The sequence below is a fragment of the Erithacus rubecula genome (genome assembly GCF_903797595.1).
Source record: "Erithacus rubecula genome assembly, chromosome: 11".
Lineage (NCBI taxonomy): Eukaryota > Metazoa > Chordata > Aves > Passeriformes > Muscicapidae > Erithacus > Erithacus rubecula.
In genome coordinates, this window is record NC_136663.1 from 5,815,020 (window position 1) to 5,842,098 (window position 27,079).

Consider the following 27,079-nt stretch of genomic DNA (forward strand, 5'->3'; position numbering starts at 1 on the left):
TCCTTATACTTTAAGCAAATGGCAATAAAAACCAAAGGTATTCTTTTTTTGAAAGCATTTTTGAAGCCTTAGAGACTGAGACATTACATCTTCAAAATGCTAAAGTACATATACAAGATGCACAATGCCAATCATTAAAAACCCACATTTTTTACTGGTGTACATGCCTGTCTTTATATATAGTTTAGATTTAACCAGGTTATATCTAAGTTTTGCAATTCTTTCTTCTTAGCTCCAGTAAAACACAGCCTATTCCATCCATCCATCCAACTGGAGTTTTTTGTTATCTCATACTTGAGCTTATGCTGCTCCTGGCAAAGGCAGTCTCACCCCACTCAGAGCCACTTAAAATCCTTCTGAAAAGGTGACTGGCTTTTGTCTTGCCATGTCTCTTTGTAGTCCTGCAGCAGCTTCACCTTCTAATGCCTCAAACATAACACACTTACCAGGCTTCTCTTTTATTAGCCAAGAAGGGCCTTTGCACTTTGCTTATCAGCAATTTGGTACCAGAGAGCAACTTCAGATCCCTCCAAATGGCTAATGATGCACTTGATGTATTTTCTGAGGAGCATCAGCATGCTTTCTCACACAGTGCTCATTATGAGAGCTGTTCCTAAACTCACAAGTCTCCTTTCAATCCCTTTTCAAAAGTCTCCTTTTCCATGTCAGCTCAAAAACTGAGTGTTCAATAGCTCCAGGTCAATTTTTCTTCCATGAATATATAATGGCTTTCTGAATTCACATCAGGTTTTAGTATTACAATGTCCTGAGGCAAAAAATTCTGCAGGAATATTCTGGGAAAAAAATACCTAACAGTGTTTATTTTGGATATCACTTTTTAGTTTCATTTGATGCCTTTAGTTCATTGCATTAGAGCAACAGCAATCACTCCCTAATTATCTTCACCACAGTGCTCCCCAATTTACAAATCTCTCCCATCTCCTCCCTCAGCTGTTAATGGGTTCCTGCCACTCAAACTGGGGACTACTCAACTGCCTAATGAATCTTCCACTGCTGATTCTGACTGTGGGGATGACCCAACTTGTAAACCCAAGCAGACACTTCACTAAGTTTCTAGAAAAGACTTTAAAAGAAATTACTTTGGTATTTTCCTAATTAGCAGGACAAGCTTCTGGAATTGTTCTGCCTCAAGGACATTAGATGCTGAGTCCAGTGCACAAAGAAAGATGTCAGCACTACTAATTTCTGCTGCCAGGAAAAGAGATGCTCCATGTCTCCTAGATCATGGCAGCAGAAGGGGAAAGACAGCAAGGGACACTGAGGGCTGTCAAATCCTCCCCAGTGCTGAGGTTATTCCATCTCCACACCTCACAACCATGAAAAATGGATTGGATTTTCTCTCAAGGGCTGAACTTTACAGAGGATGATGAGGAGGCTGTGACAAACCCAAAACCTGCAGGGAAGCTGCAGAGCTGTTTCCTGTGCACTTCAGCAGCAGCTCTGCTGTGAGAGCCTAATCTGCCTCTGGTCCAATTCCTTATTCTGCAACAGCAGGGAAAAAGTCATCAGTTCCTGCTTTGGGTAGCAAAAGGGAATGGCTGTGTAAGGAAGTTCAACACACATGCCTTCATTAATTTACTAGTGAGCAACTTCCCCATGATACCCACAGCACAGCAGTAGTGTCCTAATAAATTCATATTTTTAAGTCAGGAAATGCATTTTTGGTACAGATTTGAAGCTGACTGAGACATAAATGAATGAGATTCTCTAGCAGTGGTTTTATTTCCTTTGAGCATGAACCTATAAGAACTTTGGTAAACACACTGAAAGGTTCTATGGTTTCACAGCTTTATGGTTTAATAATTTTATATCATTTTCTGAGATGTCTCACATCTGTTTACAGAACTGCTGCCTACTGAGTCACAGACATTTCCAGAGCTCCAGCCACACCAGACCACTGTTATTTTTCACCCTCCAAAAGAAGAAAGATAATCATTAACTATAGCAGCAGGGAAAATAAAATCCATGCTGCCTCCCTAAGTTAACACTGCACATCCAATAAAAATAATAATTTTAAAAATTATAAAATCATTGAAACAATTTTATCTTTGACGTTTCCCATAGTTTCTCTCACTACACTTAGCCATTTTTTCATGTTTCTCTTAACAAGGCTTGCATGAGCTGACCTAGTTTATTTGCACTCCTCCCAAACTGTGAAGTAGAATGTGTTAACATAAACCAAATGGTCCCAGTCATTTTGAAACAAGCTTCTCCTCTGCCAGCTACTCACCCTCTGCCACCTCTGTCTACTGTCTTGACACTTTCCAGCCATTTTTCCTACCTGGCCTTTGCTGCCACCTCCTTTGTTCTCAAATCCTGCCACCCCAAATGCCTGATAATTCCCTACTTTTTATCCTGAGGGGTGACACCTTCTGCAGCCCCACACAGCCTTACAACAGGCTGCTCCTCACCTCCAGCATCCCCAGCTCCACCAGGTGGGAATCCAGCTGCTCACCAAGCAGGGGGACCCTGGCTCTGCCTGCCCTGTACCTGGACACAGCCAGTCCCAGCCATGCCATGGGATACAGCACAGAGACACACTGAACACCCCAGCACACAGCCCAGCTGGGGTTCAGTGCCAAAACCTGGAGGAGAGGTCAATGTGTCACCTATCCCACAGCTGAACCTGAGAGTGAGAACTTCATCTACTGCTCCAGAGGAAGTGTTGCTGCCATCCCTGGCATATGGTATTACTCAGGTTACTATTTTCATCTTTGCTAAAGCTGTAGCTATGGTAAGGTAACAGCCCAAAAATTTCATAATATGACATGGGGGGAGGGGGGTTGGCAGGAAGAATTATGAAAAAAAAAAGAAAGAAGTCACAGCAGTGAGGAAAAGGTTTTAAAAACATTTTTACTGTTGTGGCTTTGTTCTGCTATTTAGAAAAAAAAACAAAACAAAACAAAACAAAAAGCACTAAACAACCTTGAAATAAGCTGCCTGAAGCAAGCTATTTTCGAGTTTCCTCTAGTTTAATGACTCTTCATTTCCTCACTCCCGAGTCATACCTGTAAGTGCCACAGGCCAGAGAGGAGCAAATAAGCACCTGTGGTAGTTAGGAAAAGAAAATGCAGCAAACACTCCCCATTAAATGCAAGTCTGAAGGACAGATTGTGAATTGACAACAGGGGAACCAATGAGGAAATCATATGGAGATATGAGAGTCTGCCACTCACATAAAATAACTTTCATTTCTTTAAAATTACCTTGACTGCACACTCCTGTTAGAAGGTCACATCCAGAAATCATCATGGAGTTTGTTTCTTTATTAAGCAAACTCCCTTGTACTGATCCTCAAGTTTAATGGAGATTGTTTCAGCTGTTGTGATTCCAGAGGAGGGTGGATAAATCCACAGGAGCTTGGAAGCACAGGCTACCAGCATGCTTAGAACACAAAGGAACTGCACCTAGAGCACCTGGTCCATGGCTGTGCCTGTAAAACACACCTCTCCCAGCACACCATGAACAACACAAACTCACAGCAGCAGATTGGCCACCACAGTGGAACTGCCAAGATAAGCTTCAAAATGCTTTTTTCCTTTAGTGTCTGAAGGCTGAACAGCTAGAGAAAGATATTGGAAAAATACATCTTCCACTACTGACTACCAGAGAATTTCTCCTCACACTCTGCACTGCAATCATTTGAAATTGTTACAATGGCAAATGCTGTCGTTTGTATTGCAAGGCTTTCAGATTTTGTTACAGATGTGAACATTGATCCTTTCTCTCTGCAATCACACCAAGGATTTTGGCTAAACCAGGCCAAGGGCTGAACACGAAACATCACATCAATCCACCATGCAAGGCAAAAGGATGAGCTGGTACAAAATTCTGCTGCCAGGTTGGATTTGCACAAAAAAGCCCTAGAGGAGCAGCTGTGATGTGGCACACACCCGGTTTGATCAAACACTACTGCTCCTCCAAAGGCAGGGTATCAGTCCTGCCCTTGCTGATTTCCTGGTAACAAGCACATTACAAAAAGCACACTCCCCCATTAGCACAAAGATGGAGCTCTGGCCTAAGGCCAGTCTTGCCTGGGTTTTTATGTCATTTATGTAACTAAAGTATCTAAATCTCCCCATCAGACCGAAAACAGGACAGAGAATGCAAACAGGATTCTCATTTTCCATTTGGCTACATACAAAGCAGTTGTTGCTGGAAGCATGAGCTGTCATAGAGATTTGGGGTTCTCAGATACCTGCCCTCTGAAACTGTACAGTTGACTACAGATGTTGCTCAGGACAACAAAGAAACACCAGAATCTTGCACAGCCACAAAGAGCTTATCATTTCCAGGAACACACAGCTCAATGAAATGTAACAGAAAGTCATCACCAACCAAAAACACATCCAACCACAAATCCAGCACCGGCCCCAAATCCAGCCACACGCTGCTGCACGAGATGAACCAGATGTCACAAGCAAGGAGAACTAATTCAGCCCCCTCCACACAAACACATGACTTCATTTGCTGGACTGAACAGCTCAAAGATTCAGAGTCTCTCCACCTGCTACTCTTTTCTTAATTCATTGGGTAAACTGACACATCCCCTCCCCCTAAGCCATAACTGAAAATTATAATTAACACGATGATGACAGAGGAGGTCTTAATCAGTACTAATTCTTGTGTTCTTGCTTGCTGAGAAAAGGTAAATTTCATTCTGAATTTTTCTCAAATAACTGCAGCCATTCAGCACAGCCACCTGAGATTTTTGCTTTCACTAGTGTTTTAAAAAACCAAGTTTCATAAGTGAAATAATAAAGAAATAATCTAATGAACAGGAGGTCAAACTTCCATGGCAGCTATATAGGATAAAAAAAAAATCATACTGCAGGCTCCAAACCTGTACCAATGTCCATGCATGTTTCCCACTTTTTAAGAGATGACTACCAAAATTATCTTGTCTTTACAGTAAAACATAACTGATCACACATTCTCTGAAGAATCACAGGTGTGATGTGTATGAAACTAGACAGATAAATGACAAATGGGCCATGACTACATGTATCAAATAAAAACCACCAGAAATGTTCTCCCACAAATACACACACACATATTTTAATCTTCAATACATTGAAGCATGGCACTGCAACTGTAAATACTACATGTAACTGGGTGGAGGCTACTGTTGAATAATGCAATGCATTAGCTCCCAAACCAGATTACATTTTTTACTTAAAATGTAACCATTTTGTCCAGCTCAACAAGAATGAAGACAATGAGAAAGCATCCAAAACATAAATAAAAACTGCCACCCCAACTTAGTGTTCCCAGAACATACTCCAAAAATAGACTTGTCTACAAAAGCAACTCTGTCTTAGATTATCTAAAATTCTGACAAATGGGCAACCAATCTTACATGCTGCCTCTGATGGGGAAGATTATGCTTTAAAAATAAAAACTACCAGCTCATGCCCAAAGGTGGAACTACAGTGTAGCCTGTATATCCATACTATCCAGTGGTGAATTAATTTAGGCAAATATTGCCATAGCTCTCAACAGTTTTCAATGAAACCATTAAATATTCTTCTCAGCTGAGTTCACTGTGAGCAAACGCAGCACAGAAAATTTAACTTTCCCTTCTCACTTTGAAACCTGTCACTTAAGTAACCAACCTTGACCATCCATTCCAAGTAAAAAAAAAACCAAAACACAAAAACCCTGAAACTGGCTAAAAACCCCTGAAACAGACACACCCACTGCAAACCAAAAGGACAAAAAGTAACTTCCTTCGATTGTGGGGTAAAGATAAGGTACCAGTGAGAAAACACTCATATACAATTTATTTTAATGATAGCAAAATGTTTCACATGCCCTCCAGCAATAACCCCAAAGATCAATCTTCACAGCTTTTCCTCAGTAGTTCCTTGCTCCAGGGCTGTTCCCAAAGCCACTTCAATTCTTCCCAGCAGCTGTCCCCCCTTCAATGACACCTTTCCCTCCCCATGCTTAAAACATCTGCCAGTCGTGTTTCTGTCAATCCCTGCCTGACCTGCTGAGGGAACATCAGAAACCCTCTTATCAGATCTGTCCACAAGCCACCCAAACCATGACAAGATTTTCTCCCAGTAAAGGCTGGGATCAAAGCCAATGGCACTGTCAGCATGAACTGGGACACGAGGAAGGCAGTGCAAGATGGGATGTCTCAAACTGAGGCACAGCTCACCATCACCAGCAATAAATGAAAACAGAAGTCCTTTCTCCTCTGGGAGCCATTTATTTTCATAAGACATGAAGCCTGATTTTAAATTGTTCTGAGTCACAGTCAGATCCACACTTCAATGCATGCAAGATGATTAATATCAGTTGAGAACAAGGCATTATTTTGAGCTTCAGAAAACACAGCAATGTGAGGAAACTAGCCCGGGAGACATCCAAGAAAGGGATAGATCTGGTTATAGCTTCTTTTCTTTAGGACCAGGGTGCTGAAGAGTTTTCCTTCCCCCTGTGTGCATCAAAATCCCAGCAGAGTTTGCTGTGTGGCTCAGACCCCACCTCAGCACCCTGATTTGGGCATCCTCCCCACTGAACACTGCAACTGCAGCTGCTGCTTGCCCAGCTCCTGACCCCAGCAGAGTCAGATTTAAACCCTCTGGGGCCTTAAATCTAGGCAGCAATGACAACAGCTCTGTCTAGCTGCTCCTAAAATCCTCACAGTGGCATCACTAGGAAGATAATCCTGGTCATGCTTGACCCAAGCTGCTGCTGAATTTCACGTGGAAAAGCCCAAGAGCAGGACAAACTGCAGCTGAAAAACATTACGAGGACTTCACAAGTCCACAAATTTTAATTGCACCACACATTGTATTTTTGCACTATTTAAATAATTATTTGCATATAATTTATTTCAATTACTTTCATGCCTTTCATAGAAGTCAGGGTGTTTTATTAAAAGGTAAAATAAATACTATTTTGCACAAAGCAATTTTACAGCAAGCTCACAGTGAATTAATTTCAAGTCAATATAATGAACCACAAAATAAAAATTGCCCCATAAATAATGAAGTCCCTCAATCTTCCCATGCTACACCATTCCAGCAATCATACTGGATTCACTAAATACTACAGTAATTTCCACCATTCAAATTAAACAGAATGCAACCACTTCATTTACACACACAAATGTCCACAGAACAGGAGAGCAGACATCCAGCCTGCAGTCAGAATGTCACCAAGTTGTTTTCAGGTCTGTTTGGACAATATTCAGAATGTTACAATTTTTCCACCTTAAAACACACACTGAAATGTATTTTAAAAAAAAAAAAAATCAAGCTAGAATGATTCAGAGTTTAAAAAAAAGTCCTGCCCTGCTCCTCCTGAGCTATTCACAATTGATTTTTGTTATAAAATTTCTAACAATAACCTTAAAGAAGGTTAAGAATGTTAAAGAAAATCATTATACTAACACTGAGGTCAGAACGTAGAAATTGGTGGATGCTCCACACCACAGAGAATCCAGTTTGGCATCAGACTTGGAAAAAGTTGAATGGGTTTGGGGAACTGGTTGCTAAATTGGAAATGGATGAAGTATTATGGGTTTTTATTGAGGAATGGCAACACTGGAGAGGGAAGGGACAAGTCTTGAGGTAACATTACCATCATCAAAACCTTCTAAAATTTGGGACTCCCCCTGCAACTATCCCAACACCACAGGGAGCTCCCCACTGTTGTGATGATGCCCTGCAGATGCAGCTCTCACCTCCACCAGCCCAACACAAACTCATCACCTAAATAAAAGTGCAATTAATGGCCTAATGCAAGGCTTTTCCTAGGTATGTCCAGTCTGTCCTGATTTTCGACAAGCACAAGGAAACAGAAATCCTAAAACATTGAACATTGTTATATAACTACCTCCTTGGACAAACACATTCAAAACAGTTGCCCATCATTCCACTGCCCCTGCCCACTCCACTTGTCTTAGCCCTCACTCCTCCTAGCTCTGAGATTTATTAACTTGGAAAAAATGTGATTTCAGTGTTTCTACTACAGCAATGCTCAGCAGATGTCTCACATCTCTATTTATACAACTCTAGAACTGGTAATAAACATGATTTTCCTATTGCCACACTACATTTTTTAATGAGACATCATTCCTCGTCTCTGTTTACCAAGAATTACGTTGGCCACAACCAAGTCCTTCTCCCACATTATGACAGCACATAAGGGTTTGGAAGGCTGAGTGGAAACTTGTTGCTATACATGAAAGAATTCCTAATGGTTAAGGATTAGCATTCTCCTCCCTGTGCCTGTGGAGAGCAGGGATCCTCAGAGGTGTGCAGGAAGGCATCAGGCATAAACACTGAGCCTTTCAGAGCTAATCCCCACCCAGATCCCAACCACAGTGACTTTCACAGGGCTGTGCCAAAGACATTTGTCCAAGACCAAGAGTGTGGTTCCTAGATGACGTCAGATGTCTGGGCAGTCTGCCAGCTTCCTATGGAAGTAATTTCAATATTGCTGAACTTCAATCTAATTGCATTTATCATATCATTATTTATGTAAGGAGCCAGCAGTTGTGTAGGTAACCTGTATTCTTGAATCTAATAAAATAAAACAAGTTTTGAAAATACAAAGAGAGACAGATTGAGCTAACCAGAAATCATATTAAAGTTTCATGCCTTCCTTTAAAGCCACTTATTCCAGAAAGGAACAGATGTTAGCCAAGACAAATATCATCCTTGCTCAACTGGGACTTGGAAAGCCTGATGCAAAGTACAGTATTTTCTCACCTGCAAATTTACAATTGTCCCATAGCTATAATTATACATTGAAAAAGTCTTGCCCCCTCTACTCACACTTCATAGCAGGCTCTCACTGCCCCAAGGCTGTGCACAAAATTTGTTCATTTATTCCCTTTGTGACCTTTCTCTTATAATTTTTCTGTAACACACAAAAATTCTTCATCATACCCACCAAAAAGCCAAACAAATTTGAAGACAGCTATGCCACATTCTGAAATTACCATTTCTCCTCCCAGACAATGTAAGATCAGTAACTCCACACACACTTTCCTCTCTATCCCTTCCCTACTGCACAGCTTTTTCACTGAGGCTCTACCTGCCCACAGTAAAGCACAATTAAACTCCAGAACAGTGATGTGTCCCTGCCCCACAGGCAGTGCCATGTCAGGTGGCCACGTCCTGTAACACTCGTGACACTAAACCAGTTGATTGTTAACAGAACAAGGAAGCAGGTGAAGTTCCCACCACATCAAAGCAGGGCACTGAACTCAGGCATCCACAGAATCAGTGCTCAAAGGGTAGAGAAATTAATTCTGTTTCTCCCCTTCCTCTACACTCTTATGGTCCTGGTCTCCTCTTCCAGTCATCTAAAAGGAAATGCATCTTTACAACACCCCAGTTCAGAGTTCAAATTCTGGCAAGGTGTTTCCAAGGTCTTTGCTGCTTTCTGATCATCCCTCTCTCCTAAGTAACAGCTCAGAAGTTCAGTGACAAACAACAGAAGAAAAGCAGAAAAGGCTCCATCCTTCAGCAGTGATTTCGAGATTCATCATGTGTCTGAAGGACTGTAACAACCATGAGCAGATTCCCTTTCTGTTCACTGCAAATCTCAAAACCTTTCTATGAAAATCTCCCATTTTTTAGTTTCCATAAACTAAAATTGGATCATTCTCTAAAAATATAAATAGCAAAAACAATATTAAAAAAATCCAAAACCTACACACACAAACCAAATTTTCCTCTGTGGCATTTTTTGGACAGGATGTATTTGCAGCAGTGTTAATCACTCATCACTATGAGGTGTACAGTGCAGAAACCGTGTGTGAAGTGTTTGAAAGCATTCTGAAATTTTAGAGAAAAGTGTTTGTTAAAAATGTTTTGTCAGAATTTGTTAGATATGTCAAATTTTAGGGAGCATCAATGTATTTTATTTCCAAGCCTGTTCTGCTATCTTTACACTTTTGCCTGGATACCAATTAATGGGTTTTTGTCATTTATTGCTTTTTAATACTACAACACAACCTCTCCAAAGTAAGTGGTTCACAAGCCTGAACAGTCTATTAGAAATGCAAAAACTAAGGTTGCTTATGTCAGATTTATGTTTTACATAACAGCCCTACCAACATTAAAAAACCCCAAACCAACAAAACAAATCCAAAACAAAACCACACCAAAAATATCCCCCGCTGACACAAAGATCAAATCTTTGCCAAACTTCAAGCACATGTTCTCAAACAGGAAATAAAGCTTTTCAAGAAAAAATTTTAATAGGTTAAAAAAACAACAAATACACAAGAAACAACAGAGTGATTTTTCTTGCTGACCTATTCTGGCTAATTGGGCAAGAAAAGGGAACCTACTCAATACAAACCTTATCACGCAATGTTTTGGCCTACTTATCAAAAATTATTTGTGATCCAATTTCCCAAGCAGAGTTGTTTTTACAATGCTTTTCCTCACTGCAACCACATTTCCACTGGGATCACCACCAGAAGTGATCACATAAACAACTGAGTTTCTGTGAGGGCCATGACCCCACTTGCAGCTTCCTCTGTCCATCCTGAGCCACCTCTGTGATGAAGGCAAAAGGATGGACAACCTTGTGCAAAAGCAACAAAAAGTATCCTCAAGTTTTTGTCACGGGTTTTGTCAAGATTAGGCCCAAAATAAAGTCCCAGACCAATGCAAACCCCCCAGAAAATTAGGAATTGAGATCTATTCCAGACTGGCTTTTACCTATGGAAAACACAAGTTGTGACAAGCCTTATTTTGTTAACACCACCTCTGATGAAGCCCATGTTCAGTTGTTGCAATTATTTTGGTGTTACCACTGTGTGAGCAGCTCACATATTTATTTATATTTATTGTCTGACTCCTCTGGTAAATTAGTGGAAGCAATCTCTATGTAGTAGAGCCATCTTTTTTAGTAAGTTGCAATAAATAAGGCTGCACAGCATTCCACAAGACAACAAAAGGATAACAGATCCAAATACAGCTCTTTTAAAACAGTTCTTGGCTAAATAAGAAGTCAAGAAAAACACATAATGGATATAGCTTAATCCTTAAAACACCCTCACAACAGGCACACAAAGAACACTTCACAGGTAAACATAGAACAGCAAGCATTTCAAAAATTGTCCAGTTTGGTTTATAATTGATTTTTTTTTAAGCCACATTCTGTTTTTGACTTCAGATATTTTGGGACCAGTTACACAGTGGGAAGGGAAAAAAAAAAAAGTCATTTTTAGCAATTTATAACTACACAGCCACAGTCTTTTTAAGAGCAGGCCCAAGGCTGTGTGCACAGATCCAACTCTGCTTTCTCCACACATACATTATGCAATGCAATGTGATAAATATGTAACCATGGAGGCACACACTGTGTTGCAAACAGGACACAGAGCTCCTGGGTGACCCAGGGAAGGCAGGCTGCACTTGGAGCTGTGATTCCCTTCCCCCATTCCTTTTTCATAATGGTCCAGCCTTGTTCTGCAGCCTTTTTATACCATCTCCTCTCTGAGGTATGTAAATAATTTAGTCAACAGCAATGCATTATGCAATTTATTTTCAGCCAGCAGCACAGCCTTCGTTAGGTGCAATTCATGGGAAGAAGCAGTTAATTATGGTAATTCATCTGCAGACCTAGGTGAGCAATTTCACTGTTATTCTGCTATCCTGCTTAATATGCATGTGCTGTATAGGAGCAGTTAAATGGCAACTTTCAAGGCTGACATCCCAAACCCTGATTCCATAACAAGCTCTGAACCTGGGCTTAAGGCAGAGCTACAGTAAACAGGGCTTCTGGGAGGCAAAGGAGTCAATTTACACAAAACAACTTGCAAGCTCAGGGTTTAAGGTAGTCTAGTGAATAGACCTCTACCAGATCCTAGAAATAATTCTACGCTATTGTATTGCACTATTTGTGGAATGGTATGTGATCATATAATTAGAGATCATATAGTACATTCACACAAAGAATACTTTAGGGCTTGCCGGGGAGGGGGGAGGGGACCTCTTTTAAAAAAGAAAATTATATTATCTGGAAATTCAGAGCTAATCTCAACAACTCAGAAATGCTACCAGAGAGTGTTTTCTTCACAAACTTTAGAAAAAAACATTTCAGGTCTGATTTCAGATTGAGGAAGAAATAGCTCCAAACCAGCCACAAACCAAGCCTGGAAACCTGAAAACTCCTCTTTATCAAAAGATTAAAGTCACAAAAACTTAAAGAGAGTCATTGTTTCAATGACAGAAGACAGAATTTTAACATGACCATCCTGAAGGTCTCAGTGGAGCACAGTCAGAGTGTTTTAATTTAACCTTGCACACTTTGATACAGCCACAGGACTAAAGTGTTAGTGGCCTCTAGTTTGTTTATGACTGACTACATGTGCTAGAATATGCTCTGCCAAAACCCATTGCTAAAACAAAAACCAGCGTTCAAAAAAGCACAAAACTTCATAAACCAAATAAACAACACATTGCAAATATTTAAGGCTTCCAAGCAAAGGCTACTTCCGTAAATTTCCAACATTTAAACTGGCAACAAAACATGTCAGACACTAAAACAAATGACTGGCTAAAAAAAACCCCATCACCCCCAGCATTTCAAATGGTTCATTTTTCTGTTATCCTGAAACATTCAGGGCACTCAAATTGTAACTGAGCAAATATACATATCCCTTCCTATTAAAAAAAAAAAAAAATGGAAACATTAAATTTAAACCTTTCTGCTTAACCCAGGACTAGAAAACTGTCAGCACTGAAAATTAGTTTCACAGAGCCTTAATGCATCTGAAAATGGCTTATTTGCTACACATGACAAGCAAATTCTGAAATAAAGGGAAACCCTTTCCCTCAACATGCACACTAATATTTTTCTTTCCTGAAGGTTGGATTACTTCCAGAGAACCTGAATTGACTTCAATGGAGCGATAATGTATTTCTTAGGAAGAACATGCAAACTGCCTCAGATCACAAGGAAATAGTTCAACCAAGAAAGGGCTTCACTCAGCTCTTCTAAATATACCAAAGAATCACACTTAAGTGATATTTTTTTAAACAATTAAGGCTTGACTACACCAACAGCTATATCAGCTGATATATAGATATATATTTATCTAAACAGGAATGAGACACTTTCTTCCTGGAGCCATTCCAAAAAAATGTGAGCATACTGTAAATTCCCACTTTTAACTTCAACCCATGCTGCCAGTGTGTGTAAATACATTTTTGCAAAGTTTAAGGTATTTATTAAAGTGCTAGCAGGACTTCCTTTTCAAATTAATCAGAGATACTTCTCTGGCAAAAATAAGAAAAGTCACCATACAGAAGTACAATTTACGATAGCAAAACACAAATGTATACAACTTTAAGTACCACTCCCAAAGTGAAGAGATACTCCCTAAAATTTCAATTTTGCAGCATATGAAAAATGTCCAAACATACAAAAATAAGATAATTTAACAGCAAATGTCTGTTTAACAGCAGTGTCACTAGCACAGCTGTGACAGCCAGGACCAAGATGTGCTTTAGGAGACACCTATACCAACAAGGAAAACATTCACCAGAAATCAATGTCCTCAGACCAGGAAAACACCACTGCCTCCCAGTAAAAGGCATAAAAAAAGATTTTTGTAAAAGCTTGTAAATTAGTTTATAGTTAAACTTATAAACAAGAATCATTTAGGAAGTTATAAAGGAGGATTCACCCAAATGGAATTATATGCACATGACAAAATTTATGTCTATTTTACGAATGGGTGAAGCCAAGCAGTCAGTACAAGCCTGCATGCAGAGGCTGGCTGAGCTATCAGCTGGGTATTCACTCTGTGCAGATCCTGCCTGATAGCAAAGCTGAGATAAGTTCATGGCCACCCTTCCCTGACCCAGGTTCACTCCATGGCTCAGCCACAGCCCTCATGGTAGCAACACCAGTGTTTGTGGAGCCAGGCTGTAAACTGGTGCAGGAAAACTATCTGGACTTTAACCCCCTCTCCTCCCCAAAACAGCTGTTGGGTTTTCATATCCTCCCAGAGATGATGTTTTTAAGACCAATAAATCTGTCTCATCATGGCAGAGGGCTCAATATACCACATTAGAGCATAGAAACTTTCTTGTGCCTCTGCTCCATCAAAACAGGGTCAGCTCAAGGGTCTCACCACTGCCTTTCCCATGCCCAGTGCTGGGATAAGTGGCTGCTTGTGTAGCTGGTCTCCAAAACCCATTCCTGAAGTGGCTCCACCAAGAAAATTCCACCTTTCCTCACTCCCAAAACTCTGCCAGGGTCCAGAAAAAGTGCAAGCATCTTAAAAATTAATACAAGGTTGCACTGCCATATTACTAAGGACAAAAACCTGCCTAACTTTATCAACCAAGTAGCCTAATTTCAACATGTCCTGGCACCAGTAGAAAATATTTCCAATGTGAAGGACCACATTATGTCCAACAGAAAACTAAAAGACACACACAAATAAAAAAGAAGTACTTGCTTAAACAGAAAACTCCATCCAAGCAAGCAGAGACTGAAAAATTAAACAAAAGCCATTTTACACTGCTGTGCAGCCTTTCACCAGAAGATCTCAGGGCACTGAACTGGTCTGAAAAAGCTCCTGTTAAGTATTAAATCACTGGTGCATGGGCAAATTTGTTAATCCATTTGCTAAGGTCACACAGTGGCAGAAATAACAGATAATCCTGACACCAGCTTTCTGTCCCAATCATTATGTGGACAGAAAATCTTCAGTGATGTAAACGAAAAATAAAGTAAACACAGTTATCTGTCACATACTCATATATTAGATCAACTCAGAAAAGCAAAACTGTGCATGTGGGGAGTGGAGATGTGTCTCTGGGGATCCACCACAAAGCCAGACAGGCCTGTGGAAATATATAGAGAAAATTCATAACCAGAAAGTAATTCCATAATTCCCTCTATCAAGCAGTTCCAATGAAGGAAGTACAGTCATGCTCAAAAAAAAAGTCTGAAAACCTTGAGCAGTAACCCACAGAATATATTCCATTGCTGTATTACACCCACATTAGGATGCCAGAAGTTTGCCATTCACTCTGCATCGAAATTAAAGCAGTATAATTCAGACTGCCTGCAAGCCACCCAAACTGGGGAAGCTTGCTAATATCAGAGAGCAGATGGACACACAGCTGACACTGTCGACACCCAGTCAAATCTACTACGAGAATTTCTACCAGCTTGAAAGTTTCTATCACCTTACACATGAAAGCAACTTGGTCATACCTACTGTGGAGCTCTGATAATTCAAGATCATTTTGGTGAACAGTCCTGTATAATAGACACTGCAAGCACCAGTTTCCAAAGAGGAAATGGCAAGTCTATAAGCTGATTAAAAACAAAACAAAAAAAATTAAAAAAAACAAACAAAAGCAGGGGAAAAAAAAACCAAAACCACAACCACATTTATTCTACAGATCAAAAATACTGGACCAGACAATGAGCTACACAGGCATTGTTAAGATGTACTAAAAACAACAACATAATAATAATCACTGTAGGCAGGGGAGACTAATCTTTCTGCTCTTCCTTAAGCAAAACTCACAGCAATTTCAATGAAATTCTCCCCCAGATATGGCTGGATGACTACATCCACAGCCTACACGTGCCAAGTCTGCTCCTGCAGCCAGTCTCCACTGCATCCATCTTAGTTACACTACAAATATCCTGATTACAGGGATTTATAAATGGCATGAGTAATTTAGAGGTGATCCACAAAACTGTGACTTCAGTAGAGATGAGGTTCACCACTGCCGTCTCAAGAGTCACCAGTTGTGTGATAAAACACAGCTGGAAGATTTTCAAGCAAAAACCTTTCACTGACTTCCTCAAAAGCACATTCTGCATCCTCAGTCCCAAGCACACCCACTCCAGAGCCAGAACACAAGCCTGCTATCCACAGGTTTCACTGGGCAACGAGGTAGGAGAGAGTTTATGATCCATTCAGTCACCTGTGCTCATTTTCTTAGGTTCTGGACAACCAGACATGAAACAAAAACAGTGCTTAGATACCAATCAAGAGAGTATTTAATCATGCAGTTTCTGGATGTGAACTCTTCAAGACAAATCTCTCAACTGCGAAGTCGCGGTTCCCGCAGGACAGAGGCGCCCGTGCGCACGTCCCAGCTCGCAGCCTCAAAGCCCTGTTTGTTCACCCAGAACAATGGGGCATGTGACTTGTCAACACTACCCACAATAAAAACAATAAGATAAGGCTGCCACTGATTTCACGATGACTGGCTTTGTTTTTGCTAATTTTAAGTCACAATGTCAGTAAAACCTTCTTGCATAAAACCCCTTATTTTGAAAAGCCCAAAGCCAACCCCACCTTGCGCCGAGGTTTTCGCTCCAACTTCCTCAGCTTTTCGTGTCTGTACTAAACGCTCACACCACCTCCCTCCAAAGCCTCCCTCTGACTTCATCAAGAGTTGGATCAATGCTACGTGCCTAGAGCCAAGATTATTTTTATCATATCAAAGCACTGCCAAAATCTGTCCTCTGCATTTCCTGCCCTGTGTGCCCATCCCAACCACCCGTGTGCCCGCAGGCAGCCCCTCGCTCACCTCCTGCTCGCTGCCAGGGGCACACACAGGAAAATCAGACTTCCCCAGCAAGTTCTGCTGCACTGCTGACTCAGCTACATCATCCAAAGCCATTCAACCCACTCCAGTTCAAGAGGGCTGCCTAGGACTGAGTCCTGAATGTAAACTTAACTAACATTTTGAGAAGAAGGAAGAAAGCAGAGAAAACCCAGAGAACAGAAATGAAAAGGCATCAATTTGATTTAAAGGACTCACAAGTGAAGAGATGGGGAGAACGCAAAAGAAAAGTCCAAAATAACAAAAGGGAGAGAGAGAGCCCAGGGAAAAAAAAAAAAACCCACAAAAAAACCAAAAAAAACCCCAAAAAAATAACAGGCCGGGAACGATTAGAAAAATCAAATAAAGCCTTAGGAAGGGATAAGAATAAAATGGTGCAAACTGTCAGGGTGGACACAAAACACTCCAGCTCGCTACACTTTTTTGCCACTTTCCTGCTACAGCATGGACAAGGAAGCAGAGCCAAGAGGAGAAGGCAGAGCCACCCTGACACTTGGAAGGGGTTAACTCAGAAAGAAAAAAAGCAGCACAATCTTGCACCACTTGTCTTTTTATCACACAGGGGGAGGCTTGGGGGGTTATTTTAATTACACAGAACAGCAGTAGGCCCAGCAGCACCAGATTAACAAACACAAGTAGGCAGCAACAGGCACACGGAAGTACACTGCAGCTCCAAACTTTCACCATTTACAGGAACATTAACACAAATGAAATCTGACTAACCTGATCTCTGAGTGTGTTTTTAAAACCTGTGCGTTTCTTTCATTCCACCTTGAAAAAACTCCATTTTGCAAGCAGGCAGTTACAGGCCGCGGCTGGGAAAGCGGAAAGCACATTAGGCACGCAAATGAAATTTCACATATTCCAACACCATCAGTGGAGCTTTCTGGAGCTCTGCAGCAGTGTCCAACACACACAAGCCTCGCTGCTGGCACACCAGACAAATCCCAGCCTGCGGAAGGGCCGTTCTCCTAGCTGGAGTCTGACACTGCATTTCACATACCCTCCGAGCCTGGCGTGTGAAGTCATCCCCAGCGTCAAAGAGCGAGTCAAAACACATCGAGAGTGTTTTCCCTGGCTACCTCAAAGTTTCCATCCCTTATCTTTCGTGTGGCTTCTCTTTTTTAGTTCTTCCCACCTTTTCTGTCAATACACACAGAATCTCTAAAAGTCCCCAGTACATGCAAGCAATGAGTGCCACTCTAATATGGGACCCCAACTATTCCAGTCACTGGGTCAACAGCAGACTGATGGGAAAATTGAATTTGGTGTCTTCACAATCAGCCCACAGAACCACAGAGAGAGAGTTCATTTCTTAAGACAAAAACAATGCCCATCTTGCCAGAAAATAATACACCGGGGAAGGCTGGGGTGCCCAGGCACCTCAACACAATGACCCAGTGGTCAAGAGGGCTTTTGGCTTTATTTTAATAGAAGAGACTTAAAATGCACATGCTAACGTATTTAATGTTTATTATGTGTACTGTAAGAAAGAACCTTACAAAGGGCCTTGTTGAACAAGGACAAACTAATCCATATCAAAATAACCTTGCACATGTAGACAGCAGAAGAGCCAACTAACATGGATTTGCCAACAGCAAGATAACATTGATACTTCTAACGTAATCAAAGGCCATTCACAGCCTGCCCTGGAAGACATTCACAGAAATACAAAGCATTTTTCTTACAACTCAAACAACTGTGACAAATATTTACTATAAAGGCAAAAGCTGTTTAAAAAAAATAAAAATAAAAAAAAGTTGTTTTTTATTAATCAGTTACATTTTAGATATTCGTTCCTGCTATCAGATTGAGCTCACCAAAACTCCTTAGTAGGTTGTTTCATTGTATTTGTGTTCAAGTTTTGTCACAACTCAGCATATAGATACTTCATACTGTTGACATCTTTCATGCACGCAATGCTAGATACTTACAGTCTAAACAAGACATTGAGAAATTTAGTTGCATTCAAAATAAAGTGGAAAATCAGGTACCACATCAGCATCAGGGAAACATTCATGTTGTTCAGCAAGTACAGACCCCATTTCTATTAACCCCAGATTTGCTGCACTAGCAATGGGAAACAGCTAATCCATTGCTACACAAGACACTTCTAGCACAATTTATTTGGTGTCAGCATTAATAGATGTTTTGACAACACCATCCCTTATTTTCCTCCATCCACATTCATGATAATTTTCCTTTATAAGTACATTAAAAAGTATAAAACCTGAAGAAGAGTAATACCAAAGTAAATGCATTACAGTATCACAAACATCATCATGGCAAAAATCCGCATTTTTACAAATCAATTCCCAAATAAAATTTATCTCAGAGTCTGTATTTAGGAAAGTGTGTGTGTTGATAAACAAGCAGAAATTTCTGCACTAGAGAAGAATGTGGACATCCATACAAAAAAAAGTGGTGATTCATTGTTTAACAGTTGTCTTCCCTTTACAGCACACCACAGACTGAAGGACACATTGCCAAACTGAGAGCACCAATACTTCCTTTCACCTAATATAGGACAAATAAATACACTTCAACAGCTTCTAAATCTTGCACGTCCTACTTTTTTGACCCAGATCTCTTGTTATTTCCCCCATAGGTCTATGCAATATCAAAACTATTTTTTTCCCCCACAAATTTAGACATAACCTAAAAGAGGGAAAGTTCTCATGCTGACTGTGAGCTAGAGAGACCAGGAAGCAGGGGGGAGGGTCAGACTCACTCATGTCTCTTAAGATCAATCAGTATTTTAAGGTAAGCTCTCTGTCAACTGCTGAAATTAATGGCAAAAATGCTCATTTGTCCAAGAGGACTGTAAGTTGGACCAATATCAATAATATATGAAAAATAAGGACATCTTTTTAATACTACTTTTATAAAGCAAAACTGTCTTTTCAGAGTCATGCTGACACTCGAGCATGAATCAGTCTGTCCAAAAACCACTAAAGAGCTATGAAACTTTCTATTCCACTCCTCAGTCAGCCTGGGCAACTTATTCCAGGAAATCAAACTGTGTCCTCTTTGCCTGGTACTTTTAGGGAACCATGAGGGGACTGAAATCTGCCTCACATGTGCTCGCCATCACCAATTCCCCAATCTGTTTGCTGGTGATAGGTCACCCAAGGGAAGAACATGAACTTTTAACATTGTTAATATCAAATGGATGCAACTTTTAGGACTCTAGACCTTGACAATTTCTGTGGTTTTGGCACGGGGCACAGTATTTAGCACTACATTTTCACAAACTGTAAATATTTGACCCTTAAGTCAATCTTAGAAAAATGCTCCAGGAACAGACAGCACAGAGATCTTTTCTGTAGCTCTCTGGTTGCCACCACCAGGCACGTCGCTGTGCAGATAGCAAAGTTTGCACTTTCACAGTCCCAATTCATAAAAATCTACCAGCAGCCTGACGTCAGTGGGGTGAGAGGGAGCTCCGTGTGTGGCCAGAGAAGAGACTGAATCATTCCCCAAACCCACAAGGGGTTAAAAGGAGCACCAGCATTACTGCAGGGACAGCCCACCTGCTCTGCCAGCCTGGTAAAAGTATTGCCCCACTGAAGGGGAAGGGAAGGTCTGCTACTCACACCCTATCAGCTAAAATTCCAGCAATGCACCTGGAGCAATCCAAAATGACACCCAGCGTGTCTGCACATGGCACATGGTTGTGGAGAGTGTCTGTAACACACTGACATTGAACAAAGATTGAACAGAGCCTCAGATCATAAAACAAAAAAAACTCACACAACTGTTTTCTCTGGATGATTCTGATTTTTTACTGCTAGACATTACTAGTAAGCAAGATTGCTCCTCTGCAACATGGAGACTTCAGAATTACAACAATAAACACAAGTCAGAGCACACAACATAGCCTTTTACTAATACTGCTCCCAGGAACAGAAATGACACCCTCATGGGAGTTTGCAAAAGCCTGCAAACCACACACAAGAGTTGATTTTTAGAAATACTAAGCACACACAGAGACTGCCAACTTCACATGCAACTGTGGGGACTCAGCATCTTTGAAAATAAGACTATTAATATCTTACTTTAGAGATGCAGATGCCAGCTTATACTCTTCTTAAGAGTAGTCATACTTGCACCAAGCACAACTACAGCACAAATTCAGGGAGCAGATCCCCACAGCCACCACACCTCCAGCTCCTGGAGACAAGCAGGATACACAAAGCACCAGGAAGGGCCAGGGGCAGGCAGTGAACCACACAGCCAGGTTGACACCCAATCTGCCTGCATTACTCATCCTCAAAAATTGGCATGTTAGGCCAATAGCACACCTAGGGATGTTGCTTCTGGCATTCCAGCTAACATACTCCAAAAAACCTCAGTATCTCCACTTAGCATGGAGTTTGGCCACACACAATTACATCCAAAGTAAAAGGAGACTCTGAAAGACGCTGCATATATTGGCCAAGACAATTCTGTAACGCTCCCCCTCAGCACTTCAGAGCTTCTTCCAGTAAGCTACACCAATTCACCAGACTTTCTGATTACTATCACTACACATAAGGAAATACACTCAAAAGCCTTCTCTGCAATCAGCCCATCTGAGAAGCAAGCAAGCAGGGGTGAGCAGCAACACCAGCAAACTCACTCCTCAGCTAGCCAGGCCAGCACAACCCTACACACCCAACCAGATTTTTCCCTCCATTTATACAACCTCCAGTTTGGAGTGACCACTTACTTCTTATCAAGGCAGAATTATTTTTAAGGCTCTTTATCAATACAAAAAGTTAAGTCTAAAGGATATCACAGAAAGGTAAGTGGTAAGGTATTAAAGACAAAGGTTTCAGAGTGTAAGCAGAGTTACAGTTCTGTAGATCCTTCAGAACCAAAGGAACATCTAACCTAGCTCAAACAAGGCCACTAAGACTCAAGACCATTTTGTATGAACAAGTTCAGCCTTGTTTTCATTTCAAGAAGGAAGGAAAAGGCCTTCTCATCTTGGATGAGATACCACAAGACAGAACCCTAAGAAGTTCACCAGTTTTCATACAAATTGGCAATTTCCAGACCAGGCTTCCAAACCTTTTCACTCAAGCAATGAACTCTCCCAAAGTGACAGCTATGCTGCCTCGTTTTCACTGCTTCCTCTTACCTCCAGTTAGCTAATTCAATTTTGAAAAATTAAAGGAAACCTAATATATTCCCCTACAATTTCATATCAAAAAATATTCCTTATTCCTCATTTCATTGTCACACTTTATCTCGGAGGAAACCAATTATGAAACGAATAAAGCAGTCTCCATCTACTCTGCTTGGGATCACTGGATGAACCTTTTTCTAGTAAAGTCATTTATCATTAAGTGACTTTACAGAAATTAATACCATCTAACTTCATACTTAAAACACTGAGCACATTTGGGACAGGGGTAGCTAAATCAATAGCAGGAACATAGAAATGGTTTCGTCATCATCTGTTAATTTGAAGCTACTACATTAATGCAGCATTGCAACTCAAAAGGAGAGAAGTGCTGTCAATCATAGTTCCTAATGGGAAGTTACTGACACTTCTTCACCTAACACAAACACTTAAATTTGTATTTTAAAATACAGTTACTTTCTGCAGGAGCCAAACATGCATAATTACAGAGTGTGCACACACACACTTTCACTTCTCTCCCAACCTGCAGCTACTTGCATGAGCTGATGTTTAGGGCATTAAATACAGTCATTATCACACCCTGAACTCTGGGTGCACGCATGTGCAAACACACCCAGTGAGGATGGTCAGCACACAGAGCAGTATCACACCACTCAGTATGAACAAGGTGAATTAGATTATGAATGAGTCACACTTGGGCACCATACATCTCAGTATTGCAATATTTCAGTATCGACACAAGCCCGACCTGCAGCACACCCTGTCCTTGCCCTCCTCTCCCAAGCACAGACCAGACCACTTTACCACCACCCCAGCTGGGAAAGGGAAGAGCTGGCAGGAGGTTTGTGTCTGTCTCTCCTCTGCTTGCCAGCAGTGTCCTCGCCAGCAAGGTGTCAGAATTCACACAGGCACCACGATCCTGTGGGACCAGGGGACAGAAGAGATGGGCAAAGCAAGCAAAGCCTGGAGGGGCGACTATCACTCGGGACTCCCAATGAGAGAGGAATTAGTGATGAAAAGGTGTCACACTGCCACTACCTCAGCCTTCCCAAAGCATTTCACAGTGCCATTGTACCAAAACAGCATCAGTGTAAGCAAAGATTCACATCCTACTGCCCACACTAATACAAAACACAGCCAACTTCTGGGAGCAACTTCACAGAGAGCTGCAGAGCTCATTCAGCTGAACGAGTGCTGATGTTCACAAAGCTCCGTGTTTTACAGGACTTCCTGACTTCTGCACAATTACATCCTTGTAGCATGTGGGTCTTTGCTGCCACTACAAAACTTTCAACAGCAAACACATTCTGACTCAAATGTAAAGTCCACGTTCTACTAAATTAACCAAAATGAAGTTAGGTAAAATAATTCAGTTTGCTTTACATTATTCAGATCTGTTCTTCCTAACTTAAAACTATTATCTGAAAACAACATTATCAGCATTTTTGGCCATTTCCCCTAATCCATCCAGAGCCTCTTTATGCTTAGGGCTGCAGCACTTTTTAGCATCAAACTCTTTCATGATGGGAAAATAACTATGAAGTATTGCTGTTGGGTACTTAGCGCTTATACCCTGCCTTACAACTTCAAAGCATTACACAAACACCAATAATTACCATATATAGAGTAAAACTGAATGAAGTATTTATATTAAAAAAGAAACAGGGAAAAAAAAAAACTTAACTACCTGTTTGAAGGGGGAAAAAAGCTTAAACAACAGAATCTTCTGTAATTATTGTGTTCTTTATACTACACACACGCGTTAGGGCTGTGCACGTTCAAACGAACAAAAACTATACTCTGTTGCAAAGTCTTAAAAATAAATTATAAAGCCCAAAAGCCAAACTCCAACTCTTTCACACATCTAAATTACATTTCCTTCTCCTTTCCTCAAGGAATGAGAGCTAAGTGTTCTCCAGGTGTTCCCAATAACAGTTTGGGAGGCAGGCCACCACACTCCCAAGACACAGTACAGAAAACACAGTTCTCATGGAGAAAAATCCAACTTCCCCCAAGAAAGCTTAAGACCGGGGTACTGTACAAGCTCAGGTGACCTTAGGTAAATAATACAAAATGTTACCATTCCATCAGACCTTAAACAAAAACAAAGGAAAGAAAAACACTAGAGAAAACCACAGAAAGTTTGTTTCTATCAATTACAGGGCACCACCTGTGCCCTAAGCACCATCACCAGCCTGGTTTTGTCAATGGATACGAGCAAAAAACCCTTCACAGCTCATCCACAACACACACAGGAGCTTGCAGGTCCATTTCTCACTTGGAATGTATTCTGAAAAGCCCATTAACACATACGTCCAAAGGAAGGCCCCAAACCCAACCATGGACGAGCCTTTGGGTTACTCAGAGCAAGACAAGGGCACAAAAGTGCCCCAAAGTCCAGGTACAACCAAACCCCAAACACCAATTTTGCATATGGTGCCATCACTGGTAAAGGAGCACAACCCACAACACCCAAAGGGTAGAGACCACCAACAGCAGCAACCTTGTTAATGCACACAACGTGCTCAGACATTTATTTTAGCACCAAAGGACAGCAAAGCCAGTCAGACAAGCCCACAACATTTTTTTTTTTTAATGCAACAAAGACCTGGTTCTGCTGATCATGCCTCAACAATAAGGAAGGAATATGTTTTGTGATCCCCTCCCCCATAAATCAGTTAGGAATTTGATTTACACAGACAGGAAAACGAGGAAGTCGAGCACACTGGAGAGTAGTAAAAACTTCACCAGCAAACTTCACTTTCCTACACAGCGACCTACAAACCAAACTTTCCTCCAGACTCACGTGTCATCTGCAGCAACCAGCCCCTGCCATAAAGCACAGACAAAGTTTTGCTGTTCTGGGGATAAAGACAAGCGAGGGAGAGACTTTTATTCTGTCAAGCTGCCTTAAAAGGAAATTCGGTGATGAAAGATTAAATTCACCTGGAACAACACGATAAATTTTAACCCTTTCGAGGGTACCACAATAACAAGCTACGTATTTCAGGACTTAAATCCTCCACCAAGAAAGCAGTACACATTACATCAACCGTGCGAGCCACTCTAATTGATGCAACACCCAATTTACACCGGGGTTTCGGGCAGGAATAAGCCCTGGCAAGGACAGACGCTGTGAAATGGGAAAATAAAAGCTGATTTTGTGTCCCGCAGCGGGCCCACTCGGGGTATTGCATGTTCCGGCCGGAAAACTGATCAATAACTTGGCTCTGGGGGCAGGGCGGTGGGGAAGGGCCGGGGTGGGGTGCAGGGGGTGCAGCCCCCGCCGAGAGCGGCCGGGCGGGATGGGCACAACCCGGGCAGCGGGGGAGGGGAACGGCCTCCCCTCCCCCCTTCCCCTCCCCCCATAAGTAAATATGCGGGAAGGGGGGGAGGGGAAGCAGCTCTTCCACACAAATCGGGCTAAAAATAGGCCTCTCGCCATGGCTCCCGTGTGCCATTCGCTGCCGAGGCCGGTGTCCCCCCCCCATCCCCCGCTCCATTAAACCTTTTCTTATTTTTTTTAAATTTAATTAAAAAAAAAAAAAAAAAATGAAGGCGGGTGGGGGAGGGGAAGCCAGCGGCGCGAGGTGGGGGAGGGGAAGAGGTAAATATATATATGTGTGTGTGTGTCTGTGTGTATATATATATATATATATATACACATATTAATAAAAGCGGGGGGTCACAGAGGCGTTGTGCTCCCATCCCCCTCCCGCTCCACCGACACAAACAGGGCGGCCGCCCCCCACCCCCATCCCGGCTCCATCCCCATCCCGCCCCCCGGCTCGGAGCCCCCCGGTTCTTACCTTGCGAGCGGCTGCTCCCCCCTTTCCCCGGGAATGGAGGCACGAGCAATTCACCCTGGATTGTCTCTCTGCTCCTCCCGTGTGTTTTATACCGCCGCGTGTATATACGCGCACATCCCTGCCCGTGTGAGTGTGTGTGTGTACACGCGTAGAGTTATCGATTATATATATAAATATATATGTATTTTTAAGGTGTCCACACCGAGAGGAGGAGCAGAAAAAAAAAACACCAGGAAAAAAAAAAAAAAAAAAAACCAACAAAACCACCACACACACACAGGAGGAGGAAGGAAAAAAAATACCCAGCGCGTAGCGCTGTGATATTCAATTATATCCGAGCCAGGGGCCGGGGGAGGGGAGGGTGGGGAGGGCGGGTGGGGGGGGGGTCTGGAGATTAAGTCCCGAGGAAGGAGGGGGAAAAAAAAAAAAAGTAATATGTGTGTGTGTGATTGAGATTGAGGAGGGATCGGGGCGGAATGTGGGAGCTGTTACTGGGGGAAGGAGCCAAGCGGCGCGGAGCAGCCGGCGGCCCGCAGACACTCCGGGTGCCCGGCCGCGCCGAAATGGGCGCCGGCGGAGGGAAGGGAAGGGAAGGAAGGGAGGGAAGGAAGGAAGGAGGAAAGGAAGCAGCGGAGCCGGGAGGCGAGGCCAGGCGAGGAGGAGCGGCCCGGGCCGGCCGCACAAGCCCAGCGCGGGGGTCGGGGAGGGGGACCCGCTCCCTGACCCCTTCCTTCCCCGCCGCGCCCGGCAGCGGGCAGGGGAGGCGGCCGCGGGAAAGGGAGGGGAGGCCGCCCGGGCACGGCAGGCTCCAGGCCGCGGAGCTTTTCTAGGAAAGGCATTAAACTGCTCTGCCAACAGAGCTTATGTAAATGCAGGATGTAACATGGTGGTTTTGCTTCTCTCCTCGCAGCCCGTCGCGGTTGGCCATGGCACCCGGCACCAGGACTCGGCCCTGCGCGGGCACCGCGCTACCGCCTCTACCCTCTCCTTCCTTTAATGAAAATAAACCTCTGCTGCACTAATGCAATGTCCTACCTGGCTGGTGCTCGTTTTTACAATTGAAACATACTATAGCTATATAGCTACATTGTTTCTTTTTGAAAGCGAGCTTTGTTAATCAAAACCACATTCGTCACCAGGCAGCCCTTTCCATCTTAAAATGGTTTTGCAAGAGCATTTCACACTCTTGGGCGATGGTCCAGCACTCTCATGCCGGACACCGGCAGAATCCCAGTGACCACAAGCCCTGCACGGATCCGATGGCAACATCCCATGTTATCCCCGCTCATTCCAAGGCTCTCCAGACCCCCCTGCCCGGCTCTGGGGCTGCTCAAACAGGGCGCCCACATCACCACACTCAATTTCAGAGCTTGATTTCACTGCAGCTGGCATGGATAAATAGATGGTCATAATTGTAGTGGGGGTTTTGCCTTTTTTTGTTTGTTTGTTTGGCTTTTTTGGGGGGGGGGGTTGTTTGTTTGTTTTTGTTTGTTTGTTTTTGGTTTTTTTTTTTTACATAGAGCATTGCC

The 27,079-nt window shown here is 42.3% G+C and overlaps 1 protein-coding gene across 4 annotated transcripts in view; it reads right to left on the bottom strand.

Moving 5' to 3' along the window:
* Nucleotides 1-26,331, bottom strand: part of TBL1XR1 (TBL1X/Y related 1) — a 103,817-nt gene extending 77,486 nt beyond the window's left edge. For 2 of the 4 annotated variants that reach the window (XM_079315510.1, XM_079315509.1), the window contains exon 1: nucleotides 25,551-26,331. The gene's annotated coding sequence lies outside the window, so the exon portion shown is untranslated. Of the gene's footprint in view, nucleotides 1-24,547; nucleotides 24,617-25,550 lie in introns of those variants that run through there. The other 2 variants (XM_079315511.1, XM_079315512.1) reach the window with 2 other exon arrangements.
* Between the last annotated feature and the right edge of the window lie 748 nt (nucleotides 26,332-27,079).